The 18345-nt window shown below is 43.1% G+C and overlaps 1 protein-coding gene and 1 long non-coding RNA gene across 2 annotated transcripts in view; one reads left to right on the forward strand and one right to left on the reverse strand.

Annotated features, from left to right (window-relative positions):
* The window catches only part of DARS1 (aspartyl-tRNA synthetase 1), a 1211452-nt gene that overhangs the window by 654109 nt on the left and 538998 nt on the right, over window positions 1-18345 (forward strand). The window lies entirely within an intron of this gene.
* Window positions 1-18345, reverse strand: part of LOC126932268 (uncharacterized) — a 40032-nt gene that overhangs the window by 18019 nt on the left and 3668 nt on the right. The window contains exon 2 of the long non-coding RNA XR_007718156.1: window positions 106-161. This is a non-coding gene — a long non-coding RNA (uncharacterized LOC126932268). The remainder of the gene's footprint in view (window positions 1-105; window positions 162-18345) is intronic.

Here is an 18345-nt window from a genome sequence, read left to right on the forward strand (position 1 = left end):
GTGGGGGTGATGGTTTGGGATGATTCAAGCACACTGCATTTATTGTACACTTTATTTCTATTATTATTACATTGTAATATATAATGAAATAATTATACAACTCACCATCATGTAGTCAACGACAGCCCTGAGCTTGTTTTCCTCCATCTAGATGGTCACATCTAGGGGTGATGGGAGACAGTGACAGATCATCAGGCATTAGATTCTTATAAGGAGCATGCAACCTAGATCCTTCATATGCACAGTTCACAATAAGGTTTATGTTCCTATGAGAATCTCATGCCATCAGTGATCTGAAAAGAGGCGGAGCTCAGGCACTAATGTGAGCAATAGGGAGTGGCTGTAAATACAGATGACGCTTCTTTCACTCACCTGCTGCTCACCTCCTGCTGTATGGCCTAGTTCCTAACAGGCCACAGACCTGTACCCGTTGGTGGCCCAGGAGTTGGGGACCTCCGGTCATGATGAAATGTTAGGCTGTCTTAATTTAAAATTACTAGTGTAAAATCTGGGTAAAACATTGGGGAAATTTGATACATTATCTGGCAGAAAGAGATTAGAATTCCAAAAATCATGTGTACATTAACTGTAAGTATAAAAACATATCTTTATATTATTATTTTCATAAGAACAAAAACCAAAAGGTAATACGCAAACAAAAAAAAAAGTAGTAGGGATCTAGAGGGCTGCAGTTCGGCTTTCCAAATATTCTTGTTTGTATTCCTTAATAAGAAAGAAGAAGAAAGAGGGGGGCAAAATGGAGATTCCAGACTGTTTTGGTCTGGTCGTAGTTAACCTGCAAGACTAATTCGAGCGCCACAGATCCCTGCCAAGGCCTCCATCCACCGGCCCAATGGGGAAAGTCTCCATTTCCTGTCCCTGGGGTGGGAGGGCAGGGCGGGGAATGGAAAGGGGGTCATTTTCCACATAGCACACAGGGCTTCCTGTAGCCTGATCAAGTCTAGCAAGACCTGCCACCCCTAAGACAGGGAAGTCTTAATAAATGTACATGCTCTGCTCTCCCTATGCAGGCGAGTGCACACCAGCTATTTAAAAGAACAAAGAGCTTAAACAGTCACTTTGTTTCGACTGAACTGGAGCATTCGGGGCTTTCTATTCATCCTACAAGGAGCCTGCTCAACTAGTAACAGATATCAATCTAGTAAATTGTGCAGCAAGCACCATTATTTTCTTCTCAATCTATTTTACCTGCCACATTTCCCAGGAGCAGATTGGAAAATATGTGGTAATTATATATTGATATAGTGTGGGAACAGGTTATATATGGACCTTTTGTACCTAGCTTCCTTATTAACCAGCTAAAATGTGCTCTGTGGGATCCTTCTTTGCTCTTTAAGACATCTCCTGAGCTGAGCTCTTATTCCGCTGTTTATTATTTTCTCCTAAACTGTGAGCTTTACAAGGACGTCACATGAACCACACCGAGATGGGACTTTGAGGCACAGCCCTGGTGTCCTCCTTGCTGGGCAAGGATTCAATCCAAAGCCAGCCTCCAGCTTCAGTGAACAGGTGACATCCACACAAAGACACAAGCACAGCTTCACCAGGTTGGCTGCTTACTTCCTGCACCACCTAATTAAGAAAGAGTTAGCCAGCATGAAAAGTACTTATTAGGAAGCAGTACACTGGATCATACTTGTGGGCTTTCAGAAGAAATAAATTACTTTTTTTTTTTTTTTTTTAAAGGAACATAGCAACAAGTTTCATGGTAGGCTTTCCTCACCAACACTAACGATAATAGTACCCAGCGAAGAAGCTACAGGAGACGGTGAATGGTCACCTCTGGGAACTTTAATGGTCTTTACTTGGATGATTCTCTGGAATGTTTAAGCAGAAGGAGGGAGAGGCAGCTAGCCTCATGTCAAAGACATTCACGGTGAGGGGCAAGGAGGAGAGCAAGTGGTGAGCCATGAGCACTTTGGGCCTGCTTTCTGGGGTCAGGTGATCTATGTGAATCTCAGCACTAAGAGAAAGTGAAGAGGTCATGTAACCCTCGTACCAAGGGCCTGCTAGCCTGGTTCCAAGGTTGTCCTGTCACTCAGCATGTCCTGTGGGCATGATGACGCCAAATCCCAGCTGGGGCCAACTCTTCCCAGCTTCCCTGACCTCAGGGCCACCCATCAGACGTGGCAAATGACAGGTCACTGAAGGGGGCATCATCTGACCTGGGCTCTCCCAGGACCTCTGACGCTCCACTAGCAAGTTGACCTTCTGCCGGGCTTCTGTCTTTGTGCCCTTTCTAATCGGAAAACGAGAAGGGAGGGATACAGTGTGAGATCATTTAGGTCCCATCCAGCTGGAACCAGGAACCGCATACAGGAAAACCCACTGAAATCAGCTGCCTCTCGCTAGCCTAGTCTCGTCATCTATATGGCTCTCTTGTCAAAAGATATCCCGAGGAGGCTGAGCTGAATGACTGCACAGGGAGTAGAGCTGACTTCTGACAGGCAGACCTGAAAAGGGCACAGAGGAAAGAAAACTTGCCCGTGGACGTGGGACTCTGCCAACTAAAAATTCAAGTCCAGAATTCATCATCTAACTCACTAAATACAACCTTTGCCAACACCACCCCATGACCCCCCCAAAAATAAAAACCAACCAGTGTAACTGTAGCAATAAAGTAATTAGGGAAGCACACTCTCTCTAAAATGAAACCACCAATATTGTAACTTCCAGCTAAATTTAATTACTGTCTAATTTTCTTTATAATAGATGACCTAGTTTTCGGACAATATTCTCAGAAAAGAGATTATATGTGGGTGTAAAAATCTGCCCCATCTTGGAAAAGCAGAGAGACCATTTACTGGCCTCGCCGAATCCATCCAGATATACATATGTGCAGGGCGAATGGATAAGATGCAGCCCCGCTGAAGGAACATGCTCTGTTCTTACACAAAGGCTAAAACAGCAAAGTGGTCCAACGATTATGCCTCTAACAAAAAGCAATTCCACAGAGACCCACGAGCTATTTGTCAGACTTGCCGACTGACTTCCAGAGGCCAGCCCTGAACATCTTGTAGGAAGAGCCAGGCTGTGTCTCTGCCCGTCACCTCCTGCATGTGCAGACCCCACCCATGCACCCCAATTCCCAGGTTCCAGGACAAGGCACTGGCGCAGGGAAGCCCCACATACTGGGGTCTGCAGAGGCCTCTCACGCCTCAGAAAGTCCCCTACCTGGCAGGAAAGCAGGGATGCATACCCAAGGATGCATCAGGCTCACCCTCCCTTCTCACCAAACTTGTCCGAGCTAGGCACAGTGAATGGTGATATGTGAATGACAATGAATGGTTAGATGCGCAGTGAATGAGTAACAAAGCGAAACTGGAGCATCCCAATCCCCGGCAGCCAGAACAACCCTGAGGATACTATCAGCTGCCCCTCCATTTATTATTTCCCATAATTAAAAGTTGGGGAGAAATGAACATCCTGCCCTCACGGAGTTCAGAGCCTAGATGGGAAATAAATATGTAAACAAATAACTGCAAAAGCATAATAAGTTCTATGGCAGGAGAGTCCAGGGTGTTATAGGGGGACTAGGAAGGAGGGAGAGGAGTCAGAGAAGGGGTGTCAGGGTGGCTCCCCTGAGCCCAGGGCCTCGATGCCCAGATCTAAGTGCACAGGGGTGGAAAGGGATGGGAGAGAGAGGACACTCCAGGCAAAGATATCCACAAGCGCAAAGGCTGCAGACAGAGAGGGGATGGCAGTTTGAGAAGCAAAGGGTTCCGTGGCCTGGGTGTGGGAGACATAAGAAGAGGTAGACCAGGCTGCTGTGAAGCCAGGGTTGGTAGGTGCAGGCGATGGTGTTGATACCTGATCTGGTGGCTTTGGAGGGACATTGAGAGGTTTTAGGCAGGCCAGTGCCAAGTTCAGGTTTGTGTTTAAGAACGATGGCACTGAAATGACATGATGTCTGGGTATTGCAAAATATAAAAACATGCTACTCAGGCAAAATGTAAAAACCAAAAGGGAGACTGATTTTTTAAAAATGATGAACTGTTGATAATGAAGACAAGTGATGGGTATGTGAGGGTTCATGATATTATTCACTCTATTTTTGTGTAAGTTTAAATTTTTCATAGTAGATGTATTTTTAATCGCATGAATTATTTTTTAAAAAAAGAACTGAAGAAGTTCTATTAAATTCATACTTTTTTTTTTCAATGTTAAATATCCTAATTTAGTAGCCAAAAACGAATGGGAGAGTATTTGGGTATTTTTTCCACATTTAAAAACTATCACTGTGCTGCAGGATGGAGACTAAATTGGGAGAAAGAAGACAGAAGATAGGAGCCATTAGGGGGCCTCAGCAAGGCCACAGGTGAGGAATGGTGGTGCCTGTACCAACCCAGTGGCAGAGCGGATGAAGGGACGGAGCTAAAATGCTCAGAAGGTGAAATGGCCAGAACTCAGTGACTGACTCAACATGAATGAATCATGCATTCAGTCACTCTCTCTGTCAAGATTTAGGGCCACCTGCTTTGCCAGGGACTGTGGAAGAATAAATAGGTAGGACCAAGAGGCAAGACATCAGCACAGCTCTCTGTGATGTAACAAGATGAAATAAGCTAAAAGGATAAAAACAGTTTTGAAAAGGAGTAAAAAGTAAAAAGCTGTAAGTAAACATTAGCTTAAAACACGCTGGAATGAAAACCAATAAAATCAAAAAATGCTGGAAAATAAATTTGATGAGTTGAACAGTGCACTTAAAATGTTAGAGCTGTAAGAGAGCCAAGATAAAATAAACACTAAGATCACATCATAAAAGGCAAATAATACAATAAAAACTACAGATAAAAAGGCAAAAGTAAATAATATTAGCTAATGGAACATATTAAAAAGATTAAATCGTGAAATAAAATCATTGAGGATGCATAAATTTTGCTAAAAGCACATTTTAACCAAAGGGTAATACTGGAAATACAGGCTGCAATACAGAAACCAGCACAGAGGTGAGCAGCCCAGGGTCATCTGATCAACCTCACCACCCGTCACCACTGTGAAGCTCTCTGAGCCCAGCCTGGACTTGCAAGTCCCCAAATCTACCACATTTTCCTTAAAGGACACTGCCTGGGGAAACTGGGGATTATACCACACAATCCACAGAAAACCCTCATAAAAATCCTCTTTGGATATCTGTTCCTCTCCTCAAAGCTTCCCACCCACAGCACCTGCCAAAAATCTCTCCTTCTCTGATCCTCCCTCCCTGCTATACTATTCTCTCCCATGCGCACTAGCCTCTCTGCTCCAGCACCCTTGCTTCTGATGAGAGAATTTCCTGGCCTCACCTCTTAGGGAAGGACAGCCCAGTGCAAGCCTCTGAATTCTCATCTTGCCAGAAAGTGCCCCCTAGAATGGAATGGATGAAATTCTCTACTTCATTTCACATACATCTTGCAGGATTCCCTCAACACTGGGTTCTTGGAGGAACAAGTACTATCATTCTTCCTAATGTGTCTCAGGGCCTATCCCTGAGCCCAGCACACAGTTTGTGCTCAGTTAACACCTGCTGCAGGTTAAAAGAAGAAAGAAAGAAAGAGAGAGAGAGAGAATGAAAGAGAGAGAGAGAGAATGAAAGAGAGAGAGAGAGAATGAAAGAAAGAATCAATCTGTAAACTTCAAGCTGGGTAGGGCTCAAATATCTAACAAACTGAATCCCACAGCAGAGGGCCCAGCTTCCAATTGATTTCTGATCAGAGGCCCCCAGGGCTCTTACCTATCACATGGGATACCTTCAGCTCCTCCCAGAAGGCGCATAAGGTAACAGCAGAGATGCCCTTACTCAAGGGCCACAGCAACAACGAAAGGAAGTAGCAATGCTGCTGTGTGACCTCAAGGGGAGAGGGCTTCCAGGCAGTGATCAAGGAGGGCTTAATGGAGGAGGGGGAATTGAGCCGAAGACCTGGAAAATGGTTAGGCTGTGTGGATAGAGGGAGAACACATCAGGATTCCTGGGAAGGGAACAGGATATGAGCTCGCATGCAGAGAGACCACTTCAGCCCTCTAGCCCAACGGCAGCCCCTTGCTCCAGGTTTCTGGCAGAAAGCCCGTCAGAGTCCTGCAGGCAGCATTCTGTCCAAGGTGGAGCAAGCTCCCCAAACTCAACAGTAGAAACTTGGCAGGAGCTGCTGAACTGCCATAAGGCAGGGCCACTGATCTGGCCAAATCACACCTTCCTTTATGATGCAGAAATCCACTCCTGGGCTTTCAGCACACCCTCCAACACCAGGCTATGCAGACAGCCACTGTATTTGCATTTGGACAACCATACGTGTGAGAAGCCATCACGCTCCATTCCCTGAAAGAACATAGTAATTCCAGCTGCCTCTTCCATAAGGCACTTCCCGTGATGTTTAAATAGACAATGACAGTTTGCAGCATTATCCTCCTTAGCAAGGATTTGCCTAACCTCTTGTACGAGCTGGTTTCCAGTTCTCACGGCCATTTGGATTATGTAAATCATTACACATACTTATTACGCCAGGACAATTGCTGGCTTTTTATTTTTTCGATTCCAGGGAGAGTGGGAACCTTTTTGGTCTGAGATTTAGAGAAGCCTTGAAGGGAGCCGGGGGGCGGGGCAGTTATCTTGCTTCGTTCAGGCTGCTATAATAGAATACCAAAAGAATGGGTGCGCCAGTGCGGCGGCTCACACCTGTAATCCCAGCACTTTGGTAGACCGAGGCAGGCGGATCACAAGGTCAGGAGATCGAGACCATCCTGGTTAACACGGTGAAACCTCGTCTCCACTAAAAATACAAAAAAAATTAGCCGGGCGTGGTGGCCGGCACAGTAGTCCCAGCTACTCGGGAGGCTGAGGCAGGAGAATGGCATGAACCCAGGAGGCAGAGCTTGCAGTGAGCCGAGATTGTGCCACTACACTTCAGTCTGGGTGACAGAGGAAGACTCCAGCTCAAAAAAAAAAAAAAAAAGAAAAAAAAAAAAAAAAAGGTTGGGTGCCTTATGAACAACAAACATTTATTTCTTACAGTTCTAGAGGCTGAGAAGTCCAAGTTCAAGGCACCACCAGATTCAGTGTCTGGCGAAAGACCATGCCCGTTTCTGGATGACTGTCTTCTTATTGTGTCCCCATGTGGTGGACAAGGGAACACTCTTGGGTCTCTTTGATAAGGGCAGTCATTGCATTCATGAGGGCTCTGCACTTATGACCTAAACACCTCCTACCAGCCTCACCACTTAACACCATCCCATTGAGGACTAGGTTTCAACACATGAGCTTGGGTGGACACAAGCATTCCATCTCTAGGAGGGGGTCCTCATCTCTACAGCCTTGCATTCCACTGGAAGAAGACGCTACTCTGAAATTCCTCCTGTTTGCTCCAACCAAAATGCCAATATCATAGATATCTGATAGCAAAGTGAGTATGGAGCAGCCTCCAATACAGAATTTACAGGAAATGGTTGAGAACCAGTTTTGTAACTCTTGAGCCCCTTACCCTTACCCTTTACTTGCTTTGGGAATATAAAATTTTGAGAGAGGAGAAGGGGGAAATGTGTGAAGCAATTGCTTGGAAGAGAACTATCACGATGCTGGGAGTCCCACCCTAACCCTTCCATGCAGAGGCAGCAGGACTTGCTTTCTGGAGAAGGTGCTTCTGTTGATCGATTCAAAGACCATGAAGAGCATCCCTGTAGTGAGGAAACACTGTGCCCTGGACAGAAAACTGAGCAGGCAGCCGCTGCATTTGGCATGTGGCAACCAGAGAGAGCACACAGCTGGGCTTGGCCTGAACCTCCGGGGTTTACCGGGACAGGATGCAGACCCTGAGGGAAAGCTAGCCTGGAGCCATTTTAAATCCTGCCCAAAGGCTGCCCAGGAGTGTGTGGAGAGTGTGAGATGCTGTGTGGAGGAATTTCAGAGAACAGGAAAGAGGGCAGCATAGCGGGAAGGAATTGCACAGCTTGCATCAAGGGAGTGTCAGTGGGCTTCCCAGGCAGAGGGGTTTCCAGAAAACTCCAGGTCAGGAGTTCAAGACCAGCCTGGCCAACATGGTGAAACCCTGTCTGTACTAAAAACACAAAAATTAGCCCGGTGTGGTGGTGCATGCCAATAGTCCCAGCTACTCAGGAGGCTGAGGCAGGAGAATCACTTGAACCAGGGAGGCGGACGTTACAGTGAGCTGAGATCAAGGTACTACACTCCAGCTTGGCGACAGAGCGAGACTCTGTCTCAATGAATCAACAAAATAACTTTTCAAAGTTGATGCAGCTGCAATGGCTAGAACTGCAGCCCCCATCTTCACATCCGTGGGAGTGAGAGTCAGCTCAAAATATCTGCCAGGCCTGGGAGTGTGACAAAGATGGCAGTTCAGCAAGGAGATTTGCTGTGCCTCCTCCCTCTCCTCCCCCTCCAGTGATTGGGAACAGCAGTTATCCAGTATAGAGACAAGAGCAGAGAAGCAAGAAGGACATGGCTCTGCTCTTGCAAAGGGTCAGCCACAGTGGGGGTCCAGCCGCAGGAGGCACAAAATCTCATGCTAATTATATTCAGAGATTTGATTACTGTTGATGTCTGGAGATTCTACTTTCTGAATTGTGGTTGCAATTAGTATAACTATTGGTTTGCTGCCTAAGAGTGAGCAGAAAAGCCACAGACCTGCCCAAATTTTTATCATAGGCAAGAGAAATTTACTCCCCACCCCAGCATACCCAGTGAAATTTAAAAAGGCAGTGAGAAATAACAATGAAGTTATATTTGATTATATCCACAAAGTCAAGTTTGTTGGACATTCAATAAAAACCATGATTCACTATTGCTATCAACACAGTTCAAAAATAATTCTTTAAAGCTTTTTTTTTTAATGTTATACATCTTTTGACCCACAAATTCATGTCTAGGGCTGGGTGCAGTGGCTCACGCCTCTAATCCCAGCACTTTGGAAAGCTGAGATAGGTGGGTCACTTGAAGTCAGGAATTCAAGACTAGCTCGGCCAATATGGTGAAATCCCTCTCTACTAAAAATACAAAAATCAGCCAGGCGTGATGGTGGGCACCTGTGATTTCAGATACTTGGGAGGCTGAGGTAGGAGAATCGCTTGAACCCAGGAGGCGGAGATTGCAGTGAGCTGAAATGGTGCCACTGCATTCCAGCCAGGGCAACAGTGAGACTCCGTCTCAAAAAATAAAAAAAAATAAATAAATAAATAAAGAATCATGTCTAGAATTTATCCTGTGATAATTCTACAATCCAGACTATACATAAATATTTAGCAAGAAGGGTATCAAATGCAGCATTGTCCATGTGGCAGATATTGTAGTTCAATAGAGCCAGCACCAATTTCAGGCCTCTTGTCTGCTGTACAGTAAAGGTGTAAAAGCTAAATGTTCATTTCACAGCCTCACTTGCAGCTAGGACTGGTCCTATGACAGAGTTCTGATCAATGAAAGAGAGACAAGTCTGCAGATGCTGTCTTTCTGCCTTCCTCTTGAAGTTGATGCAGCTACAACGGCTAGAACTTCAGCCCCCATCTTCAGCTCTTGAGCAAATGGCAAGGGAACTGCAGAGAATTCAGCATTGACGTGATGAACCACTAAACCTGCCAACTCTCACTCTCTTCAGATCTCTTGTTAGTTGAGAAAAATTAACTTCTATTTGCTTAAGACACTGTAGTTGGTTTCTCTGTCACTTGAAGCCAGATGCAACCCACGGTAGCACATGTACATTCACAGGTGCACACACACACATACATCACAGACATGCACATACATGCTATGGAAGAAAGGGTGTGGGGGATATACCAAAATGTATAGAGCTTAAATTGTATGTCATTTTTGTATTCTTCTTTTTTCCTATTGGTGTTTTGTAAATTATCTAAAGTGGACATGTATTGTTTTCATGGAAATAAAGTTATAAAAACCATTTTTTGATAATGAGGCCCTACCATGCTCACTGAATTGTAGACATGGTTCTTGGTCCTCAGAGAGCTCTGTTCTATGTTCTCCTTTTTTTTTTTTTTTTTTTTTTTTTTTGAGACAGAGTCTTGCTCTGTCACCCGGGCTGGAGTGCAGTGGCTGGATCTCAGCTCACTGCAAGCTCCGCCTCCCGGGTTTACACCATTCTCCTGCCTCAGCCTCCCAAGTAGCTGGGACTACAGGCGCCCGCCACCTCGCCTGGCTAGTTTTTTGTATTTTTTAGTAGAGACGGGGTTTCACCTTGTTAGCCAGGATGGTCTCGATCTCCTGACCTCGTGATCCGCCCATCTCAGCCTCCCAAAGTGCTGGGATTACAGGCTTGAGCCACCGCACCCGGCCTGTTCTATGTTCTTTGCTCTAGACTGGTTCAGCATACACCTACTCTAAACCATGGCTATGAAACGGAACCAGGTGAAACTACTTAAAACACTACTAAGAAAAGCTGAGATGAGCCAGGCGCGGTGGCTCACACCTGTAATCTCAGCACTTTGGGAGGCTGAGGCGGGAAGATCACAAGGTCAAGAGATGGAGACCATACTGGCCAACATGGTGAAACCCTGTCTCTACTAAAAATACAAAAATAAGCTGGGCATGGTGGCGCACGCCGGTAGTCCCACCTACTCAGGAGGCTGAGGCAGGAGAATCACTTGAACCAGGGAGGCGGAGGTTGCAGTAAGCCAAGATTGAGCTACTGTACTCCAGCCAGGTGACAGAGCCAGACTCTATCTCAATCAATCAATCAATCAAATAAAAGCTGAGATGAAATGATAAGGGCAAGGCTCATCAGAAAGAAAGGGCCACATATTTATCACATCTTAGGTGAAATGTGCAAGGCCTTGGAATTAACAAGTGTTATGGTGGAAAGGAGAGACAAATTAAGGATGGCTGAGCCTTTGGGCTGCAGTGACTCAGTAGCAGCTGACAGAACTAGGGAGCTGGGGAGGGGAGACTATTTTGAGGTGGGCAGAACTCAGGAGTTCAGTTTCAAAAATGCTGTGCTTAAGGTGGATGGTGGGGCCTCCCAGGGGAGAAATGGAGTTGTCTGATGGTAGGATGGTAGTCCCTTCACCCAGTAAACCCTCACTGAGCAATGCATACATGAGAAGAATTATGCTAATCGCGAGGCTACACACAAAGACAAATAAAAGGTGGCGATTGATGTACTCAACAGCTTGCAGTCTAGAAAATGTGAACACCAACTGTACAGCAGTATATAAAGAAAAGCTATGATTTACAGTAAAGAATCACAATTTATACTGACTACATACCAAGATTTCACAACAGTGGTGGACCTTGAACTGAAGCCTGTTGGGTAACACAGTATTTTGAAGGGCAAGGAAGGCAGGGAAGAGATTGACAGGTTAAAGAAATCACATGATCCAAGGCATGAAGATGCAAAAGGCCATCATGCTCCAACTGACGACAGCATAGTTTGTGAAGAGGTGTGGTGGAAGATACAGATGGGGCCAGCTGGGGAATGATGCAACCTCCAAGCCAAGGAATCCAAACTATAGCCAGTGGGAAGTCACTGATAAGACTCCAACAGGGTAGAGGCATGACTGTTGCTGTAGGTGAGAAAGATAACCCCAGTTGTGGAGGGTGAACCTAAGAGACAAGCTATTAGAAGTGGAGAAACCAGTTATAAAGCCATTTGTAACATCATCCAGGCAAGAGACAAGAAAACCTTGAACTTGGAGTGTTCATGGGAATAGAAAGGATAAATTGGGAAGACACAGAATGATAGGAGCTTGTGGTTCACTGAGGGGAGAGCATGGATTTTTGAGGGAAAAAGAGAGGTAAGAAGAAAATGTTTAGGGTGTCTAGCCTGAGTGCCTAAGAGGGTGAAGCAGTTCCACTAATAAAATGTTTGCACACTTAGCCCTGTCTTGGTGTCTGCTTCCAGAAGTCATGGACTAACACAGGCTTTTTGGAAGAAGGGCCTACCTATTAGCTCAGTTGCTGGTATCTAACAGATGTTCAATAAATGAATAAACACAGAAATGAGGGAATCAATCAATGAATAGAGACAAAGTTCCAATAAAGACTTTCAAGACAATAAAAAGAAAACAGAAATCACAAAAGGAAACTTCTCTTCCTAACCTTACCTCTAAAATCAACCCACCAAGGCGGGGCGCGGTGGCTCAAGCCTGTAATCCCAGCACTTTGGGAGGCCGAGACGGGCGGATCACAAGGTCAGGAGATCGAGACCATCCTGGCTAACATGGTGAAACCCCGTCTCTACTAAAAATACAAAAAAACTAGCCGGGCGAGGTGGCGGGCGCCTGTAGTCCCAGCTACTCGGGAGGCTGAGGCAGGAGAATGGCGTAAACCCGGGAGGCGGAGCTTGCAGTGAGCTGAGATCCGGCCACTGCACTCCAGCCTGGGCGACAGAGCGAGACTCCGTCTCAAAAAAAAAAAAAAAAAAAAAAAAAAAAAAACAACCCACCTGCTTCCCCTGATTTATCTAAATCCTTCATTTTTCAACTAGCTCCTCTGGCAAAAAACTGACACAGCCTTTGCAACCCCATGTAGTGCTTCACTGATACTCCCCTGTTCATTACTCAGTGCCCTGAAAAGCCCTTCACTAACAAATTAGTCTCTCAGTTCCCCTGAAAGAAGCCCCTGTTGTTAGATTGGCAGACGGATGGTTTTTCCTACTTGATAGACGGACCAAGTTCATGCACCACAAGTCAGTCCAGGCATCTGTTGTGTTAAAGCCTCCAGAGGACCACGAGACTTTCTCCTATGTACTTAACCAACTATTTCAGCACCTTCATCTTATTTCAGAAGCCAAGCGGAATCTTCCACAGCAAGGAGTTGCAGATTTGGTGGATTTATGCTCAGTATGTCAAGGCCCAGAAACTCATTATGTCACAGAAAGTCATTTGTTCAGTAAGACCACAAAAGCATAAACAAAAAAAGAAACCAATGAGCCACATGGCAAGAAAAATATATAAAACAGCAGGAATCACACACACTCCAATACCATTAGGAAAATAGGAGGTGATTACAAGGGGAAAAAAAATGGCTTTAATGCACTCCTGTGGTATGGTTGCAGTTCTTCCCTGAGCTGTTTATGAAAATAAATTTACTGATTTCTGGCAAGCTAGGCCATATATAATGGCATATATATATATTCTGGACTTAATATAGCCTAAACAGTCCCATCTAAACATCTAAAATACAATGCTTAGACTAGCATATTAACCAAGTCCGGGCCATAGATTCAATCACTATGTGGCCTGGGAAGTTTCATGAGAAAAAAGCTACTCCATACACAACCCTATACCATTCTGCTGGCCAAGGCCAGTCTTCCTACCAAGCCCTCATGGGCCATACACAATTGTCAGTGGACAAGCAACTGTTTCCCAACTTGAAAAATCAATACAAAAACTTTTATGCTTTAAATATGGTTAATCATTATGCATCAAAACCATCTTTTAATTTATGCCATGTCATGACTGAGTTGTGTCCCTCCCAAAATTCATGTGTTGAAGTCCTAACCCCCAAGTACCTCAGAATATGACTGTATTTAGAGATAGGGTCTTTAAAGAGGTAATTAAGTGAAAATGGTCATTAGGGTGAGCCCTAATTCAATATGACTGGTGTCCTTATAAGAAGAAAAAACTTGGGCGCAGACATGAACAAAGGGATGACCATGTGAAGACATAAGGAGAAGATGGCCATCTACAAGCCAAGGAGAGAGGCCTCAGAAGACACCATTCCTGCTGACACCTTGATCTTGGACTTCAAGCCTCCAGTACTGTGAGACAATACATGTCTGTTGCTTAAGCCACAGCCTGTAGTACTTTATTATTTCAGCCATGGCAACCTAATACATGCCACATTTCCTTTTACTAACTTTGCGACTCCAACAGAATATAAGCCCAGGAGCATGGGGACTTTTGTAGGGTTGGATTACTGTGGTCTTCCCAGCATGTAAAATAACGCCTGGGACAGAATTGACACTTGTAATGGTTAATTTTAGGTGTCAACTCAACTAGATTAAGAGATATCTAGGTAACTAGTAAAGTATTATTTCTGGGCATGACAATGAGGGTGTTTCCTGAGAAGACTGGCGTGTAAGTTGGTAGACTGAGTACAGAGATCCACCCTCAAACATGGTGGGTACCATCCAATTGGCTGGAGGCCTGGATGGAACAAAAAGGCAGAGAAAAGGTGAATTTGTGCTCTCCCCCTCTCTCTGTCTCCCTGCCCTCCTGCCCACACCCAACCCCCACCCCCGGCTCAGGGTTGGGACACCCTTCTTTCTCCTGTCCTTTGACATCAGAACTTTAGGTCGTCCAGCCTTTAGACTCTAGGACTTCCAATAGCAGCAATTTTCCCACTCCCCTGCCCCAAGTCCAGGTTCACAAACCTTTGGCCTTATGCTGAGAGTTAAACTATTGGCTTCCCAGGTTCTGAGGCTTCGGAACTTGGACTGAGTCATGCAACCAACTTCCTCAAGTCTCTAGCTTGCAGAAAGCCTATCATGGAACTTCTGGGTCTCATAATCACATGAACTAATTCCCCTAATAAATCCCTTCTCATATATGTGGTCATTAGGGTGAGCCCTAATTCATATATATATGCTATATATATATATGAATTGGTTCTGTCTCTCTGGCTCTCCCTGACACAGCACTCAATAAATATCTGTTGAAAAAATGGATATAAGAAACTTGAAGCTTTGCTAATAAGATTGGGAACAAGGCAAAAATGCTCCCCCTCATCACTGCTTTTCAATATTATTCTGAAAGTCCTAGCTGATGCAATAAGACAATCAATGGAAATGAAAGGCATAAAGAATGAGAAAGAAATAAAATGTTGTTGTATGCAGATGACATAATTGTCTATGTAGAAAAATCTGAAAGGATTGACAAAAAACCTGAAACTAATAAGCAATTATGGCAAGGTTGCACGATACAAGGTTAATATACAAAGGTTAATCACTTTCCTATATACCAGCAATGAACAAGTGGAATTTAAAACAATACATTTACATTAGCACACAAAAATATGAAATACTTAGGTACAAATCTAGCAAAATATATACAAGATCTATATGAGGAAAACTACAAAACTCTGATGAAGACATCAAAGAATTAAGTAAATGGAGAGCTATTCCATGTTCATGGACATGGATAGAAAGACTCAATATTATCAAAATATCAATTATTTTCAACTGATCTATAGATTCAAGGAAATCTCAATCAAAATCTCAGCAGACTATTTTGAAGATATTAACAATTCCACAATTCCACAGTTGTGCTTGGTATTTACCCAAAGGAGTTGAAAGTGATGCTCATACAAAAACCTGCACATAGATGTATATAACAGTTTTATTCATAATTGCCAAAACCTGGAAGCAACTAAACCAAGATATCCTTCAGTGGGGGAATGGATACACAGTGGTATATCTAGACAATGAAATATTATTTGGTACTAATTCTAAAGTTTACACAAAAAGAGAAAAGATCCAAAATAGTCAAAATAATACTGAAGAAGATCAAAGTTGGAGGAATGACACTACTCAGCTTCAAGAATTACAGTAGTAAAAGTAAACTAAAACAAGTGAACTTGATGACCAAAGCTACAGTAATCAAAACAGTGTAGTATGGGCCAAAAAATAAATAAATAAATAAATAGATAAGTGGAACAGAATAGACAGCTCCGATATAGACCTACATAAATACAGTCACTGGTTTATGGCAAAATAAAAGACAACACATGGAGAAAAGATAATATTTTCAACAAATGGTTATAGAAAAACTGACACCCGCATGAAAAAAAAAAAAAAAAAGAATTTAGACACCGACGTTACAACCTTCACAAAAACTAACTCGAATAGATCAAAGAACTAAATCTAAAATGCAAAACTGTAAAACTCTCAGAAGATGACATAGGAGAAAATCGAGATTACCTGGGTTTGGCAAAGACTTTTTAGATACAACATCAAAGGAACAATCCATGAAAGAAAGGGCTGATAAGCTGGATTTCAATAAAATTCAAATTTTCTGCTCTGTGAAAGTCACCATCAAGAGAGTAAGAAGAGCCACAGACTGGGAGAAAATATCTGTCAAAGACATGTCTCATAAAGGACTAATATCCAAAATATACAAAGAACTCTTAAAACTCAACAATAAGAAAGCAAAACAACCTAATTTTTTAAATGGCCCAAAGACCTAACCAGATACCTCACCAAAGAAGAGACACAGATTACAGATAAACATATGAAAAGATGTTACCCATCATTTTTTATCAGGGAAATGTAAACTAAGACAATAATAAAATACCACAACACACCTATTAGAATGGCCTCAATCCAAAACACTGACAACACCAAATGCTGGCGAGGATGTGAAGCAACAGAAACTCTCATTCATTACTAGGTGGGAATGTAAAATAGTAGTCACTTTGGAAGACAGTTTAGCAGTTTCTTACAAAACTAAATATACCCTTAACATAAAATTCTGCAATTGTGCTTAGTATTTACCCAAAGGAGTTGAAATTTATGCTCATATAAAACCTGTACATAAATGTGTATAACAGGTTTTATTCATAATTGCCAAAACCTGGAAACAACCAAGATGTCCTCAATGGGGGAATGGATACACAGTGGTATATCTAGACAATGAAATATTATTTGGTACTAAAATGAAATGGGCTATCAAGCCTTGAAAAGAATAGGGGGAACTTTTATGCATATTATACTGAGTGAAAGAAGCCGGTCTTAAAAGGCTACATACTGAATCATTCCAACTATACGACATTCTGGGAAAGATAAAACTATGGAGACAGTAAAAAAAAAAGACCAGTAGTTGTCAGGAATTAAAGGGAGAAAGAGGAATGAATAAGCAGAACACAGAGGATTTTCAGGGCAGAAAAATTTTATGTATGATTCCATAATGGTGGATACCTGTCATTATAAATTCGTCCAAACTCATAAAATGTACAAAACCAGGAGTGAGTCTTAAGGTGAATTACCGACTTTGTGTGATAATGACTTGCCAATGTCAGTTCATCAGTTGTAACGTGTGCCACTCTGGTAGGGAATGTTGACAATGGGGGAGGCTATGCATGTATGGGGCAGGAGGTATATGGAAAATCTCTAATTTCTGCTCAATTTTGCTGTGAACCTAAAATAGCTCTACAAAATAGTATATTAAAAAAATAAAAGAATGGAAACTTACATACCATCCATCTAAAATATTAGTTCTGAACTCCTTTTCCCCTCCTATTCCACTCAAGTCAACTCCCGGTTATATTGCTGGAAAAAAATGGTTTAGAGAATCCAAACCAACAATCACCGCAATGTGCTGTATTCATTTCTGCCCAGCAAATATACAGTCCAGTCAGATGTGTTCTCTAAACCTGCTTCGTCTTGGATACAAGAGGCATGAACCATCAGTGGGGAAATCCTTAGGATTATTTATGGAAGTGGGACCTACTGTTATTTCTCTTCCCATCTCCAGAAGGTTTAAGTCAGATACCTTCTAGAACAGTCTAAATGTGGAGGCAGGAAGGGGGTAGAGAAGATAAAAGACCTTTGGATTAAAAGTGAGGAGTTGGCGGTGGCTCACACCTGTAATCCCAGCATTTTGGGAGGTCAAGGCGGGTGGATCACCTGAGGTCAGGAGTTCAAGACCAGCCTGGCCAACATGGTGAAACCCCGTCTCTACTAAAAATACAAAAAAATTAGCCAGGCATGGTGGCACACACCTGTAGTCCCAGCTACTCGGGAGGCTGAGGCGGAAGAATTACTTGAACCCAGGAGGCAGAGGTTGTGGTGAGCCAAGATGGCACCACTGCACTCCAGCCTGGGCGACAGAGTGACACTCCACCTCAAAAAAAAAAAAAAAAAAAGAGTGAGGAGTTCTGGGCCATTGATGAAAAACCACTTCTTTATGGGCTTTGATTTCTCTTTTGTAAAATTAGAATAATACTTTCCTTACATTCTTTACAAGATTATAATGAGAGAAAAAAAAAAAGGAGAAAACAAAACAAAAATTGCTAATGAAAGCATAAAGTTCTAATATTTAAATAAATTAACACTAACTCTAATTAAATCAGAGTACACAGTCCATATTTAGGCACAGGAAAAAAGAAAGACTAGAAAGAAATGCACCCAGTCAATTATCTCTGGCAGACAATGGTAGTTATCGCTGAATGATAACATATGGGTGATTTTCAGTTCCTCAAATCTTCCTTCCATATTTTTCGAATTTTTAAATAATAAACATAGTAGTGTGTTAAGCAGAAAAATACAGTCTAAAAGAAAAACGTGTGGGTCAGTGAGATCCCACTTTCTCCCTTGGTTACATTGGTTGCCTCCTGGACATTTTATTGCTGTTTCTAAGTGTTACACTTAGAAGCTGGGTAAAAGAAATACA

Source organism: Macaca thibetana, chromosome 12 (genome assembly GCF_024542745.1).
Source record: "Macaca thibetana thibetana isolate TM-01 chromosome 12, ASM2454274v1, whole genome shotgun sequence".
Taxonomy (NCBI): Eukaryota; Metazoa; Chordata; class Mammalia; order Primates; family Cercopithecidae; genus Macaca; species Macaca thibetana.